Raw genomic sequence first — 6132 nt, forward strand, 5'->3', positions numbered from 1 at the left:
TACTTTTATCTGAGGCTGTTCTCCTTCTCTCCTCTCTCGACCGAGTTCCCATATTTGCTTTCTCTCAGTCTCGCCAAAATAATATTCATTTAAGACGACGTCGGGGGCGCGGACATCGTGCTCATCGAAAACCTGCAAACGTATGCAAATCTGCTGATATGAAAAAAAAATCGGTCACGAGGACAACACTACGTATATATATATATATATATATATATATATAATATATTCGATAACCGACACGAAGCGGTGCATAAGCGGGCGGTCGTACGAAAGGACGACTCACGACGCCGCTAGCACTCACGCAGGTCCGTGACGGTTCTCTCCGCTCTTATTCGTATCCTTCTTCGTGCGCTTCCTCCGACTCTGAAACGTTCTACGTATCGTAAGAACGACGGCGGGTTGTCGAAGGCACCAAGGGACAGAGAGAGACAGAGGTAGAGTTTCGTAGTGTCTCCCGTGAACACGATAGTTTATATATCGAGCATGCGTACGAATTGCACGGTCTCGACACGACCGCGACGAACGCCGACGAGCGTCCAACAATCGCTCGTACGTCGCGTACGTTCTCTCGCGTCCGCTCTTGTTCGTATCCTTCTTCGTGCGCTTCCTCCGACTCTGAAACGTTCTACGTATCGTAAGAACGACGGCGGGTTGTCGAAGGCACCAAGGGACAGAGAGAGACAGATAGAGAGGAACGACACGCAACGCAAGCAGTCTTAGGTTTACGTGAGCAACCCTCAGCCAGGCGTGGTCCAGGAATTGTATCCGTGGACCGCAATGTGCGTTCGAAATGTCGATGTTCATGTGTCCTGCAGTTCACACGTTGACGCGCAATTAGCTGCGTTCTTCATCGACCCACGAGCCAAGTGATCCACCGTTCAGGGTAATCTTTTCATATATTTTTTAAAACTCTTGTACTCCATGTACTCTTAATACTCGGTTCGAGCGAAGCCGAGATCCGACACGACCGACCAACGGGAATCGGACGCGCAGAAGTCGCCGGAAGATCGACGACACGAAAACGTTCGAAAATGAAATCCGACGAACGCGCGAAGATACGCGCGTCCGCCGGCCGGGCGAAAAGTACATTATGATATATAACAACCATCGAGATCGAAGCTCCGTTCGTCAGGAAACGACGGGGATATAACACCCGATTCTGAATCCTCTGTGCAGCACACGATCTCGCGAAGAAATACGCACGGTGGCTAGCCCATATATATATATATGTGTGTGTGTGTATATATAATACGATATGCATTCCTCTCGTCCAATTATTCAAGAAAAAGAGCGTGCGCCTCCATCGTTCGGGTGATGTAAAGATTCGATGGGACTCGCGCGACCCTCGGCCTCGAGCGGTCTTTCCTCCCAATATCCAGAAGCCGAGCTTTGAAAAAACTCTAGCGACGGCACGGGTGTCCGACTCACGACATCGAGGCTTCGAAGTCGGCGATCTCCTCCGAACGGATGGCGATCGCGACGACTCAAAGCGTGAAAAATCGACGAAAGAGAACACATCTCCGTTCAGGTGATTGTTTTTTTTAAAAAATAAAAAAATTCGATGGGACTCGCATCCATCTACCTCGCGCGGTCTTTCTTCCCAATATCCAGAAGCCGAGCTTTGAAAAAACTTCAGCGACGGCACGGGTGTCCGACTCACGACAACGAGGATAGACAGCCTGCGGTCCCCTCTGAACGGGTTATATGCGACGAACTAGACGAAACTTTAGTCGTTCAGGTGGTATAAAAAAAAAAAATTCGATGGGACGCACGCGCAGCCGTCGTCCTCGAGCGGTCTTTCTTCCCAATATCCAGAAGCCGAGCTTTGAAAAAACTCTAGCGACGGCACGGGTGTCCGACTCACGACATCGAGGGTAGACAGCCTGCGGTCCCCTCTGAACCAACTTCGGCTAGACTAGTTACGAATCGTTGCTACGCATCGTCATCATAGTCATCGTCATCATCATCATTATCATAGCGGGCCAACATCCACGCAATGCGTTTTCGTTCTAGGTTACCCGATCCACGAGTATGTTACAAGTGGTTTCGTTATTTCGAACAAAACGACATACGAAGAACACACGCCCTATGGGTAGGAAGCACGTTTCGAGAACGACCGAGAGCGGTGAAAGAGACGAAAGGTCGACGCGCATAAGGTATCCATGGATCTTCGAAGAGAACCTTCGAAGATATGTCGGTATCCTTTCTACATGCGCGACTCGCTACTCGTACTTTCGCTCTCGTCGACTCGTTTTAGTCGCTTCGTTCGATCCCAAAGAGGAGTCTTCGATGTCCCGTTGCTAGGAGGAGAGCAAACGCAACACAGACCACGAAACATAGAAGAGAATAGGCGAGCATGATCTCTCCGACACGAGGCACTTTAGAGATTTTGTTATTCGTTTGTTCGGTCTCCACGACGCAAAAAAAAAAATACGAGATCGTGGCGGCGGGGTCTTTCTGTATACGGCCTCACGCAAGCGCCTCGATCTCATTTCTCTTTACGGGTGGTTTCCATTCGTAATTTTTCGTTCGATATTCGTGTCAAAGTTTAATTTTCGAAAGCTCAAGTTCCCATTTATAGTTTTATTATAAAATCATAATATTCGCAGACGGCGGGTCTTTCTGTGTACGACCTCACGCAGGCGCCTCGAATTCGTTTATGTATGTATATATATATATATATATATATATATGTATCTCTTCATCCCGATGATCGAGAGAGAGTGCCACCTTCTCTTCATATAGTTTCGTAGCTGGAGGGTCGTCTCCTCCTTATGTCTTTTCATCATTTTGCCAACGGAGTAAGCCACGCTCCGGGCGAATTTAACTGTTCTTTGTTAAAGTATATAGCTTGTTGATACGTCGTATATACTTTGGTTCGTCGATATAGGAGGAGTACGGCTCCTTACCGACTTATACAGTTTCGTATTTTTCAAGTGTTCAAGTCAAATTCTTTAAGTTTTTGTGTTATATCGTTAATGATCCTTCCGCAGGTTCACCTACGGAAACCATGTTACGACTTTTACTTCCTCTAAATGATCAAGTTTGGTCATCTTCCCGGTAACATCGGCAATGCTTATCACATTGGCCGCGCACCAGTCCGAAGTCCTCACTAAATCATTCAATCGGTAGTAGCGACGGGCGGTGTGTACAAAGGGCAGGGACGTAATCAACGCGAGCTTATGACTCGCGCTTACTGGGAATTCCTCGTTCATGGGGAATAATTGCAAGCCCCAATCCCTAGCACGAAGGAGGTTCAGCGGGTTACCCGGGCCTTTCGGCCAGGGAAAACACGCTGATTCCTTCAGTGTAGCGCGCGTGCGGCCCAGAACATCTAAGGGCATCACAGACCTGTTATTGCTCAATCTCGTGCGGCTAGAAGCCGCCTGTTCCTCTAAGAAGATTTGTTTGTACGTTGGTAGTAAAAACCCACCGACCGAAGCCGGGGGGCCTTCGAGATACCATAAGTTACGTCTATTTAGCAGGCTAGAGTCTCGTTCGTTATCGGAATTAACCAGACAAATCGCTCCACCAACTAAGAACGGCCATGCACCACCACCCACCGAATCAAGAAAGAGCTATCAATCTGTCAATCCTTCCGGTGTCCGGGCCTGGTGAGGTTTCCCGTGTTGAGTCAAATTAAGCCGCAGGCTCCACTCCTGGTGGTGCCCTTCCGTCAATTCCTTTAAGTTTCAGCTTTGCAACCATACTTCCCCCGGAACCCAAAAGCTTTGGTTTCCCGGAAGCTGCCCGCCGAGTCATCGGAGGAACTTCGGCGGATCGCTGGCTGGCATCGTTTATGGTTAGAACTAGGGCGGTATCTGATCGCCTTCGAACCTCTAACTTTCGTTCTTGATTAATGAAAACATTTTTGGCAAATGCTTTCGCTTCTGTCCGTCTTGCGACGATCCGACGATCCAAGAATTTCACCTCTAACGTCGCAATACGAATGCCCCCATCTGTCCCTATTAATCATTACCTCGGGCTCCGAAAACCAACAAAATAGAACCGAGGGTCCTATTCCATTATTCCATGCACACAGTATTCAGGCGAAGGTAGCCTGCTTTAAGCACTCTAATTTGTTCAAAGTAAACGTATCGGCCCACCTCGACACTCAGTGAAGAGCACCGCGATGGGATATTAGTTGGACCGCCCGCGAGGAGCTAAGCCCACCGATAGGACGTACCACATAATGCCAGTTAAACACCGCGAGCGGTGAACCGACACTGTGACACACAGATTCAACTACGAGCTTTTTAACCGCAACAACTTTAATATACGCTATTGGAGCTGGAATTACCGCGGCTGCTGGCACCAGACTTGCCCTCCAATTGGTCCTCGTTAAAGGATTTAAAGTGTACTCATTCCGATTACGGGGCCTCGGATGAGTCCCGTATCGTTATTTTTCGTCACTACCTCCCCGTGCCGGGAGTGGGTAATTTGCGCGCCTGCTGCCTTCCTTGGATGTGGTAGCTGTTTCTCAGGCTCCTCTCCGGAATCGAACCCTGATTCCCGTTACCCGTTACAACCATGGTAGGCGCAGAACCTACCATCGACAGTTGATAAGGCAGACATTTGAAAGATGCGTCGCCGGTGCTAGATGACCATGCGATCAGCACAAAGTTATTCAGAGTCACCAAAACAAACGATGGACGGACAGACGAGCCATCCGCCACCGATTGGTTTTGATCTAATAAAAGCATTCCTACCATCTCTGGTCGGAATCTGTTTGCATGTATTAGCTCTAGAATTACCACAGTTATCCAAGTAAATGTAGGTATGATCTAAGAAACCATAACTGATTTAATGAGCCATTCGCGGTTTCACCTTAATGCGGCATGTACTGAGACATGCATGGCTTAATCTTTGAGACAAGCATATGACTACTGGCAGGATCAACCAGGGATCTTATAATATATTCCCAAAAACCAGCATTTTCGTTTAAAAGTTCTCTCTGTGTCGTAGGTGGGACGTAAGCACCGTACGACGAGACTTTTCATTTTATATATATATGTAATATGACTTAGAGAGCAACGTTCCATGGTTCAGTAACAACGTCACTCAGCCACTTTAATTCTCCTCCTCTCTCACCATCATATATCGATACAAAGATTCATACTTCACAGAATTATTTCTGTTTGTAACTTTTCTCCTCCAACTTCTCTCGTAGAATATAACTTAGCGGTAAAGCACGTATACGCATGCTGGACATACCGTAAGAATATTCTTTTATAAGCTTCAACACCTCTGTAGAGACGCGTTACCAGAAGATAACGCACTCTACAGAACGCCAAAAGGACCATCGTGCAGCTACAAATAGCTTACAACCGATGGTCTCTGCAAGAATGGCTACTCCGTAAGTACAAGCACACACGCATCCAACTTTTGTCAAATACGTTGCACACAGGTCACCAGCTTCCCGACTAAGGGGAAGCTTGCCACGTTAACGGTCATTACGTCCTAGACTTCGACCCGCGGCGCAGCAGTGTAGAGAAAAAACCAGTACGAGAACGGAGGAACAGTCGAGAAATAGCGTAAAATACACTAAGACTCGAGGAGCGGTGACTGAATTCTCAACCGAGGCCGTAGAATAGCCACGCGCCCAGCGCTGTTCCGACCGAACCGTCCGGCTCGACGCTTCTCTTATAGATACCAAGGGGCCGGCCGGAAGGCCGGCGCCGGTCGGGCTAGCGGCCGCGCGCTTATGGTGCAAAACCTCCGTAGCAACGTACCGTTCGGAAGGGACGCTGGAACTTAGTCGCTCGCACGTTCAATAACTACTATATAAAGGCGATATCCAACCATCGAAATATTTACCACAAGCATTATTAACATATTATAAATGCATTTTTACCAAAAAATTAATTTTTTTTTTCACCGAAAAATTGCATCAGTAAACTACAGTTTTATCGACTATGGACGAAAAATAACTTTATAATCGATTAAAACACGTTAAAATAACACGAAATATGTAAAAAGATATATACCTTGTAACATTAATTAACGAAAAAATTGCAAAAATATCCAGTCGTATCAGTCCGACGGAAGCTAATTTTTCAAAAAATTCGACAAAAATGTTTAATCCGATTGTATTTAATAGAGATATAACGATCCCTGTCAAAAAAATTA

General features: G+C 47.0%; 2 non-coding genes across 2 annotated transcripts; both read right to left on the bottom strand.

Moving 5' to 3' along the window:
* Positions 1 to 734: 734 nt before the first annotated feature.
* Positions 735 to 889, bottom strand: LOC126927937 (5.8S ribosomal RNA). The gene has a single exon (XR_007716078.1). It is a non-coding gene; the product is annotated as a 5.8S ribosomal RNA (ribosomal RNA).
* A 2090-nt stretch (positions 890 to 2979) lies between these two features.
* LOC126927927 (small subunit ribosomal RNA) lies at positions 2980 to 4909 on the bottom strand. The gene has a single exon (XR_007716074.1). It is a non-coding gene; the product is annotated as a small subunit ribosomal RNA (ribosomal RNA).
* Positions 4910 to 6132: the final 1223 nt, after the last annotated feature.

Source organism: Bombus affinis, unplaced genomic scaffold (assembly GCF_024516045.1).
Source record: "Bombus affinis isolate iyBomAffi1 unplaced genomic scaffold, iyBomAffi1.2 ctg00000328.1, whole genome shotgun sequence".
In the NCBI taxonomy this organism is placed as follows: Eukaryota; Metazoa; Arthropoda; class Insecta; order Hymenoptera; family Apidae; genus Bombus; species Bombus affinis.